Raw genomic sequence first — 15,821 nt, forward strand, 5'->3', positions numbered from 1 at the left:
CATCCAACCGTCTCATCCTCTGTCATCCCCTTCTCCTCCTGCCTTCAACCTTCCCAGCATTAGGGTCTTTTCTAATGAATCAGTACTTCGCATCAGGTGGCCAAAGTATTGGAGCTTCAGCTTCGGCATCAGTCCTTCCAGTGAATATTCAGGGTTGATTTCCTTTAGGATGGACTGGTTTGATCTCCTTGCAGTCCAAGGGACCCTCAAGAGTCTTCTCTAACACCATAGTTTAAAAGCATCAATTCTTTGGCACTCAGCCTTCTTTATGGTCTAATTCTTACATCCCTACATGACTACTGGAAAAACCAGATGGGCCTGTGTTGGCAAAGTAATGTCTTTGCACCTTTAGTGCTAAATACCATGATGGTTGTAAGTCCTGTTATTTCAAACTGAAGGAATATCCTTCAGCTTGGCAGATGTTAGAGATTATGTACAAAGTAGGTGATGAAAAATCATTTTGAAGTAAATGAATGAATGAATGAACCTGACTTGGCACCATGGGAAAAAATTGAAAGTGTTGGTGAGGACATTATGTCAGATATGGAAATTGTCAGGGAACATCTTTACTCTCCAAAGTCAGCACACCCCATGAATCCTCATAAGTGACATGATGACCCAGGAGTTTCCCTGCCCCTATATATGTTTTTTCTACTTAACAGAGAGTAAGGGAGACATCATTGTTGTCTCCATCATCATCATCATTATCGTCATTTGCCTGAAGCCCCAGAATATACTGAAATATAACACTGCTGATGGGAGAGGGTTTAGTATTGCTCTCTCTGGAGGGTAATTGGGAAGTTTGGCTCATGACCTAGTAATTCCACTTCTGGGGGTTCATCTGAAAGAAGTGGCCTAATATGTATAAATGTGTAACTGCTGGGCCCTTGAGTTCTAGAGGTGAGCATACTTCATCTCAGAGGTGACTGTGTCTTGTGTTGAAGACAGCACCTGTACGAACCTTGATGGTACATTCTAATTGGCGAGAACTTGGATGGGCATAGGTAAACAAAGAATAAACAAGAGCACGTGGAGTTCCTCCACCCCTCATCCAGATGATGGGAAGACAGCCGTGAACAAAACAGACCAAGCTCCTGCCCTCATGCGGGAGAGAGGCAATCCAAAAATGAACATGTAATCAAATGTCAGGTTAAGTACCGTGAAGGGAAATAAAGTAGTGTCAAGGATTACAGAATGATGTGGGTGCCATTTTTAGATATGGTGGTCAAGGAAGGCCTCCTTTATTTATTTTTATTTTTTGGCTGCGTTGTGTCTTCATTGCTGCACACAAGCTTTCTCTAGTTACAGTGAGTAGAGGTTACTCTGCAGTTACAGTGCATGGGCTTCTCATTTCGGTGGTTTCTCTTGTTTCAGGGCCTGGGCTCTAGAGTGCGCAGGCTCAGAAGTTGTGGTGCTCGGGCTTAGTTGCTCTGTGGCATGTGGGATCTTCGCAGACTAGGGATCGAACCATGTCCCCTGCATTGGCAGGTGAATTCTCAACTACTGGACCACCAGGGAGGTCCAAGGAAGGCCTCTTTGAGGTGGTGCTATTGGCTCAGCGACGTGATTGAATGGAGGGAGGCAACTATGCTGATATCTCTGGGAGATATCAGGACATTTCAGGAGGGGGCAAACAGGTGCACAAGCTCCAAAATGAGAAAGAGCTTCTTTAGTTGAGGGACAGTAGGCACCAGTGTGGCTGTACTGCAGTGAGCAAGAGGGGAAGGTGGTAGTAGGTGAGGTTGGAGAAGGAGACAGGTGATGGACCACATTCGCTTTTGATTTGAGACAAGTCAGATGGGAAGCAGTTAGAAAGCTTTGAACTGGAGTGTCACATTTGCTGGCTTAAATATTGAAGGGATATTCATGGAGAATAAGTCATAGAAGGGCAAGAAAGGAAACAGGCCTTGTAGGTTCTCTTGCAGTGGTCCATAAAGGAAGGAGACAATCAGGAGGCTGGGACCAGGGGAGGTTAGTGGTAGAGCTGGTGAGAGTTGTCAGAGCCACTATATACTCTGAAGAAAGAGCTGATAGGATTTGCTACCAGGCCAAATGCGAGGTGCTGATAGAAAGACAAGGGTCAAGGATGACTTCAAAGTTTTGGCCTAAGCAAGTGGATACATGGAGCTGCCACTTCCTGAGATGGGGACTGCTGGGCGAGGAACGAGTTTGGGAGGAATGCACAATTTAGCTTTTCAACGATTAAGTTTGTGGTGCATATCAACCATCCAAGTGAGGATGTGAAGTAGACAGTTGGACATACGAGTCTGGAGGTCGGGACAGAAGATATAAATGCAAGAGTCATTAGTGTAGAGATGATATTTAAAGCCATTAGACTGGATGAGATCACCCAGGAGTGAATAAAGATAGAAGAGAGGTCTAGTGACTTCCCTGGTGGTTCAGTGGTTAAGAATCTGCCTTGCAATGCAGGGGATGTAGATTTGATTCCTGGTGGGGGAGCTAAGATCCTACATGCTGTGGAGTAACTAAAGTCCATGTGCCACGACTAGAGAATTCGTGCACCACAACAGACTCGTATGAGACAATGAGACACTGTCTCGTATGAGAGACAGTGAAGAGCCCAAGTGCCACAGCTAAGACCTGATGCAGTGAAATAAACAAATATTTTAAAAAGAGGTCTAAAGTCTGGATCCTGGGACACGTCAGTGTTTACAAGTCAGGGAGAGGTCAATGAACCAGTTAAGGGGCCGAGAAGGAGTGGCCAGTGAAGAAGGAAGAAGACCAGGAGAATGTTGTGTCCTGGAAGCCAAATGAAGGAAACATCTTGAGGAGGAAGCGGTTGCTTGCGGTGTGGGAGGAGGTAAATAATAAAGTTTAAGAAGCATTTGAAATTTTCAGGGCTTACTGGGGTGAGGAGGTGGGGAGTTTAGGTACAGAGAAAGAGAAGACATGAAGTCAATGGAGACAGCTGAAGGTCTCAAGAACATGGCAAGACATCATGGTCCATGAAGGCACGTCATCAATGAAAAGTCCCCATATGGTGGAGAATGGCCAGCGACTTCCTAGGGACAGTATTACCTGGTATGAGTTTGAAGTTATTTCCTGCTGTGTTGTGCTTGACTTTCATTTCCTCCAAACCTCCACATAACTCAGCTATCTTTGGGTGGCGTGCAGTAGCGGCATTTTGTGCAGATGTAGGAAGAGCGACAGTCATGTTGAAAGGCTGCAGCTGCCCAAGAAGGTGAAATACATGGAATAAACAGGAAAAACAGAGTGAGAGGTGACCAAGAGAAACAGAACCCCCTGAGGCTCCTTGGAGATCTTGGAAGAGCCTCTGGACTTCTCTTGGTTTGTGGGATGGAGTCATTAGCATTTTATTTAGATATTAAAGAGAAAGATGAACTGTGCATGCTAGAGGGCCTGGGGTCACCTGGGTAGCAAATATAAACTGAAAAGTGTGCAAGGACATATGTACGGGCAGGCCCTTAGCAGCATTTTTTTTTAATGCTAATAAAGATTGGGAGACAGCTTGGATGTCTGACAGTGAGAGAGTGATTAAGTAGGTTAATAATGCTTCTTTTTAATGGAGACATTAGAAATGATGACAAGGGCACATATTTGTTGAATGAGAGAAGCTGGTTTCAAAACAGCATGCTTAATGGAATCCTACTTATGTAGGTAATATGTGCATATCTATATGTGTGCAAGAAGAAACATTAAAACCATATTAACTAATGTATTTATGGCTTCCCTGGTGGCTTAGTGGCAAAGAAGCTGCCTGCAATGCAGGAGATGCAGATAACGTGGGTTCAATCCCCGGGTAGGGAATACCCCTGGAGGAGGAAATGGCAACCCACTCCAGTATTCTTGCCTGCAGAATCCCATGGACAGAGGAACCTAGCAGGCTACAGTCTATGGGATCACAAAAGAGTCAGACGTGACCGAGAAACTAAACACAGTACAGTACACGGTACAACCAATATATGTGAAATGTGGTACCTGAGTGATGCAATTATGGGTGACTTTTTTTTTCTCCTTTGTACTTATCTGTATTTTCTAAAAAAAAACTTTTTTTACAGAGAATATCACTTTTATGATTAGAGAAAGCAGCCAGTGTTTACAGAAGAATCACTGATATATGACTTGGCTATTCATGAGCACTGTCTCTACCTTTCTTGATTATGTATTAGTTAATTGCAAAGAGATTCAAAGAGCTTCCAGGTTCAAAATTTACTGGCGGATAATACAGGTGTGTGTAACCGAGATGACTCTGGAGACAGTTGGATGTGTTCTGAGCTCTTGTGGTAGATCTGTTCTAGGAGAAAAAATGATTGCCAAGGCAGAGATATTAGTCTCCAGGTTACTGCTTACTATTTTCTGGTTTGGATCTAAGACCAAAAGACTGCAGGAGACTTTCTGGCTTCACTATGGAGTGTGGAGAAGGCAGTTGCGTGGTTGTCCTGATGCTAGATAGCATGCTTCCGAGATGGACATTCCTGCTCCCTTCATCTCCTTGCACAGCCCAGCTAGAGAGCTAGTTCCCTTTAGGTGTGCAACATCAATCTTGATGTTTGTGCAAAGCAGTCCTGGCCAGCTGGTACAGCATGGTTCATTGCTCCTGGTGTACACAACAAAATCATCAATCATTAACATAAAAAGCTTTCCCAGGGCTATGTTCCCCGCTGCTGGGCAATGGTTGATCATGGTTCTAGGTTTCCTTGGAGACCTGCTTGGAGGGAGTGAGCAATCAAACATGCGGTATTACGCTTTGCTACCCTCCTATTTTCCAGGTTTGCACCAGAGAAGGGCAGCAACTTAGTCTCTCAGATTCCCAAGTTCACTACTCCCAGGGAAAGGCTGTGATCCATTCATCTTGGGTTGGGTGCTCACTGCTGGGCCAGTCAAGTGATAGTTATGTGTGCATGGGTGTGTGTCCATATGCCAGTCTCTGAGGAATTAAAGTGAAAGCTGCCTGTTGGAGGTTGGGTTTTCCAGGAAGCTGATTCTGAGGTGGAGTTAAGTGTGTAGGATAATTAAGAAGTGCTCTTGGCAATTAGGCAAGCAAAAGAAATAAAGGGTATCCAAAATGAAAAGAAAGAAGTAAAATTGTCTTTCAGAGTAGATAATATGATCTTATATATAGAAAAGCAGGGTGACAGTATACAGCTTTGATGTATTGCTTTCCCGATTTTGTACCAGTCAGTTGTTTCAGGTCTGGTTCTGTTGCTTCTTGACTTGCCTACAGGTTTCTCAGGAGGCAGGTAAGATGGTCTGGTACTTCCATCTCTAAGAATATCCCACAGTTTGTTTTTTGTGATCCACACAGTCAAAGGCTTTAGCATAATCAATGAAGCAGAAGTACATGTTTTTATAGAATTCCCTTGCTTTCTCCATGATCCAACAAATATTGGCAATTTGATCTCTGGCTCCTCTGCCTTTTATAAACCCAGCTTGTACATCTGCAAGTTCTCAGTTCATGTACCGCTGAAGCCTAACTTGAAGGATTTTGAGCATAACCTTGCTAGCATGTGAAATGAGTGCAATTGTATGGTAGTTTGAACATTCTTTGGCATTGCCTTTCTTTGGGATTGGAATAAATACTGATCTTTTCCAGTCATGTGGCCACTGATGAGTTTTCCAAATTTGCTGGCATATTGAGTGCAGCACTTTTAGGATCTTTTAGGATCATCTTTTAGGATTTTAAATAGCTCAGCTGGAATTCCATCGCCTCCCCTAGCTTTGTTCATAGTGATGTTTTCTAATGCCCACTTGACTTCACACTCCAGGATGTCTGGCTCTGGGTGACTGATCACACCGTTGTGGTTATCTGGGTCATTAAGACCTTTTTTGTACAGTTCTCTGTGTATTGTTTCCACCTCTTCTTAATCTTTCCTGCTTCTGTTAGGTCCTTACAGTTTCTGTCCTTTATTGTGCCCATTCTTGCAGGAAATATTCCCTTGATATCTCTAACTTTCTTGAAGAGATCTCTGACTAGAGATCCATTTTGTTGTTTTCCCCTACTTCCTTGCATTGATCACTGAGGAAGGCTTTCTTATCTCTCCTTGCCGTTCTTTGGAACTCTGCATTCAAATGAGTATATCTTTCCTTTTCTCCTTTGCCTTTCGCTTCTCTTCCTTTCTCAGCTATTTGTAAGGCCTCCTCAGACAACCATTTTACCTTTTTGCATTTCTTTTTCTTGGGGATGGTCTGATCACTGCCTCCTGTACAATGTCACAAACCTCTTTCCATAGTTCTTTGGGCACTCTATCAGATCTAATCCCTTGAATCTGTTTGTCACTTCCACTGCATAATCATAAGGGATTTGATTTAGGTCATACCTGAATGGCCTGGTGTTTTTCCCTACTTTCTTCAATTTAAGTCTGAATTTTGCAATAAGTAGTTCATGATCTGAGCCACAGTCAGCTCCAGGTCCTGTTTTTGCTGACTGTATAGAGCTTCTCCATCTTCTGCTACAAAGAATATAATCAGTCTGATTTTAAGTATTGACCATCTAGTAATATCCTTGTGTAGAGTCATCTCTTGTGTTGTTGGAAGAGGGTGTTTGCTATGACCAGCTTGTTCTTTTGACAAAATATTGTTAGCTCTTGCCCTGCTTCATTTTGTACTCCAAGGCCAAACTTGCCTGGATATCTCTTGACATCCTACTTTTGCATTTCAATCCACTGTGATGAAAGAGACATCTTTGTGTGTGTGTGTGTGTTAGTTCTAGAAGGTGTTGTAGGTCTTTGTAGAACCAGTCAACTTCAGCTTTTTTGGCATCAGTGGTTGGGGCACAGACTTGGATTACTGTATGTTGAATGGTTTGCCTTGGAAACGAACAGAGATTATTCTTTCATTTTTGAGATTGCACCCAAGTACTGCATTCTGGACTCTTTTGTGACTATGAGTGCTATTCCATTTTTCCCTAAGGGATTCTTGCCCATGGTAGTAGATATAATGGTCATCTGAATTAAATTCGTCCCTTCCCCTTCATTATAGTTTACTGATTCCTAAGATGTTCATATTCACTCTTGTCATCTTCTGGTTGACCATGTCCAATTTACCTTGATTCATAGACCTAACATTCCAGGTTTCTATGCAATATTGCTCTTTACAGCATCAGACTTTACTTTCACCACCAAACACCCACAGCTTAGCATCATTCCTGCTTTGACCCAGCTGCTTCATTCTTACTGGAGCTATTATTAATGGTAATTGCCCTCCCTCCTTCACCAGTAGCATATTTGGGCACCTTCCGGCCTGGGGGGCTCATCTTCTGACATCATATCTTTTTGCCTTTTCATACTGTCCATGTGGTTCTCAAGGCAAGAATACTGGAGTGGGTTGCCATTTTCTTCTCCAGTGGACAGCATTTTGTCAGAACTCTTTACTATGACCCATCCATCTTAGATGGGCTCGCACTGAGTGGCTCATTGCTTCATTGAGTTATGCAAGCCCCTTCCCCACAATGAAGCTGTGATCCATGAAGGGAAAACAGTATGATACTAGTGTAAAAAATAGACACTTAGGCCAATGGAACAGAATGAGAGCCTGGAAATAAATTCACACATGTATGGTCTACTAACTGTCAAGGAAGCCAAGAATACTCAAAAGGGAAAGAATACTTTTTCCAATAAATGGTATTGGAAAAATTGGATAATCACATGTAGAAGAATGAATTTGGATCCCCATCTTACACCACTAACAAAAATTAATTTGAAATGGGTTAAAGATTTAAACATAAGACCAAAAATGATAAATGGACATGAGTTTGAGCAAGCTCCAGGAATTGGTGATGGACAGGGAAGCCTGGCATGCTGCAGTCCATGGGGTTGCAAAGAGATGGACACGACTGAGCGACTGAACAGAAATGAACTGAAAACAATAAAACTCCTGGTGGAAAGCATAGGGAGAAAAAAGTCTTGACGTTGGTCTTGGCAGCAGTTTCTTGGATAGGATACCAAAAGCACAGGCAACAAAGTAAAAATAAACAGGTGGGACTATAGCTACCTAAAAATATTTGGCACAGCCAAAGAAATGAACAACAAAATGAAAAGGCAACCTACAGAATGGAAGAAAATATTTGCAAATCATAGATCTTATAGGGGTTAATATCTAAAATATATAAAGAACTCATACAACTCAGTAGCAATAAAAAAAAGTCCAATTAAAAAATGGGCAAAGGACCTGAATAGATACTTTTTGGAAGAAGGTATAAAAATGCCCACCAGACATATGAAAAGGTGCCTGACAGCATTAGTTATCAGGGAAACGTAAATCCAAATCACAATGAGATATCACCTCACACCCATTAGAATGGCTATGATCAAGAAAACAAGAGATAAGAGTTGGTGAGGATCGGAGCAAAAGGAACCCTTATATACTGTTGATCGGAATGTAAATTGGTACAGCCATTTTGAAAAACACTATAGTGGGTCTTCACAAAACTAAAAATAGAACTACCCAGCAATCCCACTTCCATATCTCAAAAAGATATCTACTCTCCTATGTTCATTGCAGTCTTATTCACAGTAGCCAAGATATGGAAACAATTGAAGTATCCATCAAAGGATGAACATGATGATGTGAGATACACACACACACACACACACATGTTATTCAGTCATGAGAAAAAAGGAAATCCTGTCCTTTGTGAAACTTGTTTTAACCTTGAGGGCATTATGCTATGTGAAATAAGCCGGAGAAAAACAAGTACTATGTGTGTACGTGAAATAAGTCAGGGAAAAACAAGTACTACGTGGTATCACTAATCTGTGGAATTTAAGAAAGCTGAACTAAGAGAAACAGAGTTACCAGGGGCTGGGGATGGGAGAAATGGGAAGATGCTAGTCAAAGGGAATAAACTTCCAGTTATAAGAGTAACAAGTTCTGGGAATCTAATGGGAAATTATAGCTAATAATACTGTATCATATATTTGAATGTTGCTAAGAGAGTAGATCTTGAATGTTTTCACCACAACAAAGAAATGATAATATGAGAGTAATCATTTTGCAAAATTTCAAATATATAAAATAAACACAGTGTACACCTTAAATTACACAATGTTATTTGTCAGCTATATCTCAATAAAGATGGGGGACAAAGTGCTCTTGAAATCAACACCTGTAGAATAGAGGGGAAGAAAGCAGGACTGAGAAGATGGAGAAATTAAGTTTTGATGCAAGCCTGGTGACAGACTTGGCTGACTCTCTGGGGAGTGTTGGAGTTAGAGTAGTCCTGCAGAGTTGTCCAGAGGTGGGTGGAAATGACCAGAACTTTATACACCTGCACTGATCATTGGATGTGGGCTGCATGTAGTATCCACCACAATGCCTACTTAGAGGGATAAACAAAAATAAATACAGTTCTAGGGCATTTGAATCATAATACCATATGTATTCCAGAAAGATGGTATTGATTCTATTCAATTTCAACCTGTTATTCCAGAACTCTTCCAACTCAGCTTTAAAAAGACCAAAAACTCAATTAAAAATGAGCAAAGGATTTTAATAGACAATTTGCTCAGGACAATGTACAAATGGCTAATAAGCACGTGAAAAGATGCTTAACATCATTGTTATGAGGGAAATATGAATCAAAACCACAATGAGATACCATTTCACACTCACTAGGATGGCTAAAATAAAAATGGCAGTCAGTAACAAATGCTGGCAAGAATGTGAATCACACTACTGGTGGTAGGTAAGAAAAAATGGTACCATAACTTTGGAGAACAGTTTGTTAGTTTCTTAAAAAGTTAAATATAAATTTATCATATGACCCAGCCAATCCACTCTTAGGAATCTACACGAGAGAAATGAATGCTTATGTTCATACAAAACTTGTATGTAGATATTCACAAAATGTGGTGTATCCATACGGTAGAATATTACTTTGCTATAAAAAAGAATGAAGTATTGATGCATGCTATAACATGCATGAACCTTGACAACATCATCCTAAATGAAAGAAGCCAGACTCAGAAGAACATATATTGTACAATTCCATTTATATGAAAAGTCCAGAAGAGGGAAATCTGTAGAGACAGTTGTTGCCTGGGGTTGGGATGATACAAATGTTCTAAAGCTGTATTGTGGTGATGGCTGCACAGCTCAATCAGTTGGCTACAAATCATTGGATTGAACTTTTAAAAATAGGGTGAATTTTATGGTAGTAAGTTATGCCGCAACAAAGTTGTTTTAAAATTTTTAACTGGATCTAGAATATTTAATAAAATCCTAGAAAATTACAATCATTGCTTCTCAGCCTTTCAGCTAAGATCAAGTGTGCCGGTGGCCTACAGTCCATGGGACCACAAAGAATCAGACACGACTGGGTGATTAACATCTAAGTGCAATAAAACTACAATCAAAGGGAGATCTAAAATTAATTTAAGATACCTCATTCAACCAATCTTTACTTCTAAAGCATGTTAGACATTTCATACTCTAACTCAGAACGCTTTCTTAGCATAGGAGTAGCACAGCAGATAATTTTCTTTTAGGGCAGTGAAGTAGATCTAGAATTAATCAGTGTCAGTAGATAAAAGCAGTGATCAATTTTTTAAAAAGTTCAGTAGGTAATACGCAGACATGTTTACTTTTATCAGCCATTTAATAATACCTATGTGAAGAATTAATTACCTGTTACCAACACAAAATTAATACAATTCATCATTACAATGGGTGAGCCCAGTCACCCTCCGATTTGTGAGTAAAATATTTTATTGGTTTTAGGTCACCATTTTGGGGTGATTTGTTATGCAATAATTTTTAAAATATCTATTTTTGTTTATTTATTTTTGGCTGTGCTGGGTCTTTGTTGCTGTGAGCAGGCTTTCTCCTGTTGTGGCAAGCAGGGGCTACTCTCTAGTTGAGGTACTGAGGTTTCTCTTTGTAGTGGCTTCTCCTGGCTCGGAGCATGGGCTCTAGGGTGTGTGGGCTCAGTAGTTGTGGCATATGGGTTTAGTTGCCCTACAGCATGTGGGATTTTCCCAGACCAGGGGTCTAACCTGTGTCCCCTGCATTGGCAGGTGGATTCTTAACCACTGGACCACCAGGGAAATCCCATATCAGTTGATACCCTGAACATGCCCCAAACTCTGCAACAAGAGGAGCCCTCGGGAGATAGGCATCTCTCTACCGATCCCGCCATTGCTCTCAGTGGCTTCACCGTTCTCTTAGTTGCCTAGGTTTGAAACTACAAAGTCATTCTCTGCGTATTTTCTCTCATCCCCCAGGACTGGTCACTTGCCAAGTCTTGTCAGTTTCACATTGCTTGCCTCTGTTTCCTCCTTTCGGCCTCCCTGTCATTATCCTGCTTTCGCTCTTGCCTACATTATCACAGTAGTCTCCTAAGTTCTCTCTCTGCCTCTAGGCTCTCTCATTCCAACCCTCTGGCCTCTAAACCTTTAGAAGTTTCCACGCCTAATCTCTAGCATTCAAAGTCTTACTGACCTCCAGTCTCACTGTCATTATCCTGTTTTGCCTCTTGCTGAGATGATTACAGTAGTCTCCTAAATTCTCTCTCTGCCTCCAGGATCTCTCATTCCAATCCTCTGGCCTCTAAACTTTTTTAAGTTCCCATAGCCTGAATGCTAGCATTCAAGGTCTTTCCTCAATTGACCCATACCTACCTGTGATGGTTTACTGGACGTGTCAACTTGGCTGGCTCAAGGGGTGCCAAGATATTTGGTCAAACTATTCTGAGTGTATCTGTAAGGGTGTTTTTGGATAAGGTTAATGTTTAAGTTGGTGGACTTTGAGTAAAGCAGATTGCCCTCCCTAATGTAGATGGGCCTCATCTAATCATTAGGAGGTGTGACTAGAGCAAAAAGACCAGCCTCCCCCAAGCAAGAGAGAATTATCTAGTAGATTGCCTTCAGACTTCACCTGCAACATTGGTCTTCCTGGCTCTACAATAGCTGGTCTTCAGACTAGAACTGCACTACCAGCTCTCCCGAGTCTCTAGCCTACAAGCCTTTGGACTTGAACTGTAGCATCAGCTCTCCTGGGTCTACAACTTTCCAGCCCACCCTGTAGATTTTGGACTTGCCAGCCTCCATAATTATGTGGGGCTTCCCAGGTGGCTCAGTGGTAAAGAATCCACCTGCCAATGCAGGATACACAGGAGAGGCATGTTCGATCCCTGGGTCAAGAAGATCCCTAGGAGAAAGGAATGGCAACCCACTCCAGTATTCTTATCTGGAGAATCCCATGGACAGAGGAGTCTGGCGGGCTACAGTCCCTGGGATCACAAAGAGTCAGACAAGACTTAGCAACTGAGCACTCACCCATAATCCTATGAGCCAACTCCTGATAATGAATCTCTTTCAATACATACACATATCCTTTTGGTTCTCTCTGGAGAACTCTGGTTAATGGTTAATACACTTATTAACCTTGTGTCCCACTAAGCCCCTTTGTGCACCTGACCCTCCATTCAAATTGAACTGCCCCCTGCCCCCTGTATTGCTCTGGGTGTTTTATCTTCAGGCCTAGCTCACATTGCTCCGCTTCTGCTCCCATCTTCACTGATGACATTAAAAAATGTCACCTTTGCCATGAGATCTTTCCTGACCATCTCTGAACCTCTCTAGCACATCATCTGTAATCTTATGTAATACACTAGCTCATATTACCTGCGTGTTGCAGTCCATGGGGTTGCAAAGAGTAGGACATGATTGAGCAACTGAACAACAACTGCAACCTCATATTATGGGGTTTTTTTTGGGAGCACATCTTATCTTATTGATTATATCATGAGCAGCTTAAGGGGCAAAAAATCTGTTCTTTTTCTCATACATGCAACTGCCTGCTTGACATTTCTTAGATATGGCAAAGTTGCTTCAAAGATAACGTGTCCAAATCTGGACTCGTGACTCTTCCCCTGTACCTGATCCTGCCTCGTTCTCTGTTTCAGTGAGTTCAGAGCCACAGTTCAGATACTCCAGAAACAGACTTTTGAGACTGATTCACACACAGGAAACTTACTGGGAAGTTCTCTAGAAATCAATACTTTTGGGGAGTGAGTGAAGTCTGATTGGGCAGAGGGAAAAGTTGGGTTTGGAAGCAGTTGTAACAAAGGTCTCAGTGGATCCTGTGGGGAGGTCTGGGAGCAGGAATTAACCTGTGGTGATGCCTTGAATTGGGGCAAGTGGGCCGGGTCTTTATATTCCCCGCAAAGCCAGTCAACGGATGTGGAGCTTATGTTCTAGCAAGAGGACAAAGTAGTAAGCAAAAAATACAAGAAATAAATTCTAGAGTATTTTAGCAGATAAAAAGCATAATAGAAAAAGTGAAAAAGGACAATAAAAAGGATCGAGAGTTGAGGAGTGTGGACTGCAATTTATAATGGGGTGGTCAGGGTAGGCCTCCCTGACTAAAACGAAGACTTAATGGTAAGAAGTTAGTGTTGTAGATACACTAGGAAAGAGAGGCCCAGGCAGCATTATTTGTATTTTACAATGAGCATTTATTGCTTTTGTTAATAATACCCCCCTCTCAGAGGTAATCATTATTTTGACTTTTATTACAGTCTTTTGGGCTTACCTGGTGGCTCAGATGGTAAAGAATCTGCCTCCAATTCAGGAGACCAGTGTTCGACCCCTGGGTCGGGAAGATCCCTTGGAGAAGGGAATGGCAACCCACTCCAGTATTCTTGCCTGGAGAATCCCATGGACAGAGGAGCTTGGTGGGCTACAGCCCATGGGGTCTCAAGGAGTCGGACACAACTGAGCGACTAACACTTTAACTTTCACACAATCTTTTAGTTTTGTCTTTTCTTGAATGTGATATAGGTGGAATCATACAGTATTTATTCTTGTGTCTGGCTTCTTTCATTCGTCATGGTGTCCGTGATATTCATCCAGGTTAGTGTGTATCTTAGTCGTTTGTTCTTTTTTGTGGCTGTACATTATTCTGGTGTATGAATATACCACCCATGTATTTCTCTATTCTCCTGTTGATGACATTTTGGTTATTGCCAATGTTGACTAGTATGAACAGTGCTTATGTGAATATTCTTATACACGTATTGCGGTAAACATATACACTGATTTCTCTTAGGTATTTATTCAGGAGTGGAATTGCTGGGTCATAAGGTAGTTGTATGTTTAATTTTAGTGGACATTGTAAAACTATTTTCCAAAGTGGTTGTATCAAATTATATTCCTACCAACTATATATATAATTTATTTTATTTATTGAGATATATTTGACATAAAACATTGTGTAAGTTCAAAGTGTACGACATATAGATGGATATATTTACATCACAGTATGATTGCCATTGTAGCATTAGTTAACACCTCTATCATATCACATAATCATTTCTTCACATGTTTGGAACAATTAAGATCTAGTCTCTTAGTAAGGTTAATGTTTATAATACAATTTTGGGTGTCTATAATCACTGTACTGTGTATTAGTCTCCAGGACTTATTTATCTACTACTTGCAAGTTTGTACCCTTAAACATCTCTCCTATTCCCCCACCCTCAGCCCCTGGCAACCACCATTCTATCCTCTGCTTCTATAAGCTTATTTATTTTAATTTTTTTTGGATTTTACATATAAGCGACTTTAGGACTAGTAGCATTTTATATACTTTAGTGTGAAGTAAATCTATCACTATACTCAGTGTGAAGAAGCCTGAGGAATACCTTCACCAATTTATTTTGTAATATAATTTTCCTTTTTGTGTATATCCAAAGTGATAGATGATAAAACAGACATCTAAGTCCAAAAGAGCTCTTTCAATATATTTGAAATAAAAGTTTGAAGTACCCCAAAACACACATTTGTGTCCACACATATTCAAATTCAGAGGAACTGCACATGATCCTTCATTTCCCAATAAGACAAAAAAAAAAGTGCCCAATCAACTCATTGAAATCCACCCCAGAGAGTGTAATACTGAAGCTTCATCTGCGGGGCCTTTAAGGCACTGCCCGAAGAGGACTTGGCAGGTGGATGGCTGGGACTGTAAAGACTGACCAAAGTCATTGACAAGTGCCTGGTGAAGGTCAGTGGTCAAGTTACCTTGCCAGCTCCTAACCTAGTTTATTTCTAGGCTTCAGGCTCCTGGTTCCACCCTGGAAGAGCTTCTGTTGTGACTTCATGACAACATCCAGCTTGACCTTACCCCCTGCCAGTGCCCCACTCCCAAGGTCTGAGGCAGCCCAGTGCTCTGTCTTACCATCTATTTTTTTTTTTGGTCTTACCATCTTTAAGATCAGCCCTCCAACTCTCTTTCTGCTGTGTTCTGTCTTTCTTCAAGAATCAGATACCTCAGGGACTTTGCTGGTGGTAGAGTGGATAAGAATCTGCCTGCCAATGCAGGGGACACAGGTTCCATCCCTGGTCTTGGAGGATTCCACTTGTGCTTGGAGCAACTAAGCCTGGGTACCTAGAGCTTATGCTCTGCAACAAGAGAAGCCCCTGCCATGAGAAGCCTGCACACTGCAACTAGAGTAGCCCCTGCTCGCCACAACTAGAGAAAGCCCGCATGTAGCAACAAAGCCCCGGTGCAACTAAAATAAGGAAAATAATCAGATACCTCAGCAAATTCTCTCAAAAATCCCTAAAGCATTGACCATATTTCTCATACTCAGGACCCAGCATGTAAAGTCATATTTGGTCAGGATCTGATAAGGAAGTCTTACATCAAAGTCTTATCCGAAGACAGGGTATTGGATGTGGAAATCAATTCTAGTTGGCTCCCATGACTAGACAGGGGAGATTTAACCTTAATTTGATCAGCTGTTCTTTGATATGTTTAAAAAAAAATCAAGAATAACGTTCATTTAGTTTTACATAAGCACTAGGGGCCTTTCCTGCATTCTGATCAAATTCTCAGAA

The sequence above is a fragment of the Cervus canadensis genome, chromosome X, assembly GCF_019320065.1.
Source record: "Cervus canadensis isolate Bull #8, Minnesota chromosome X, ASM1932006v1, whole genome shotgun sequence".
Lineage (NCBI taxonomy): Eukaryota > Metazoa > Chordata > Mammalia > Artiodactyla > Cervidae > Cervus > Cervus canadensis.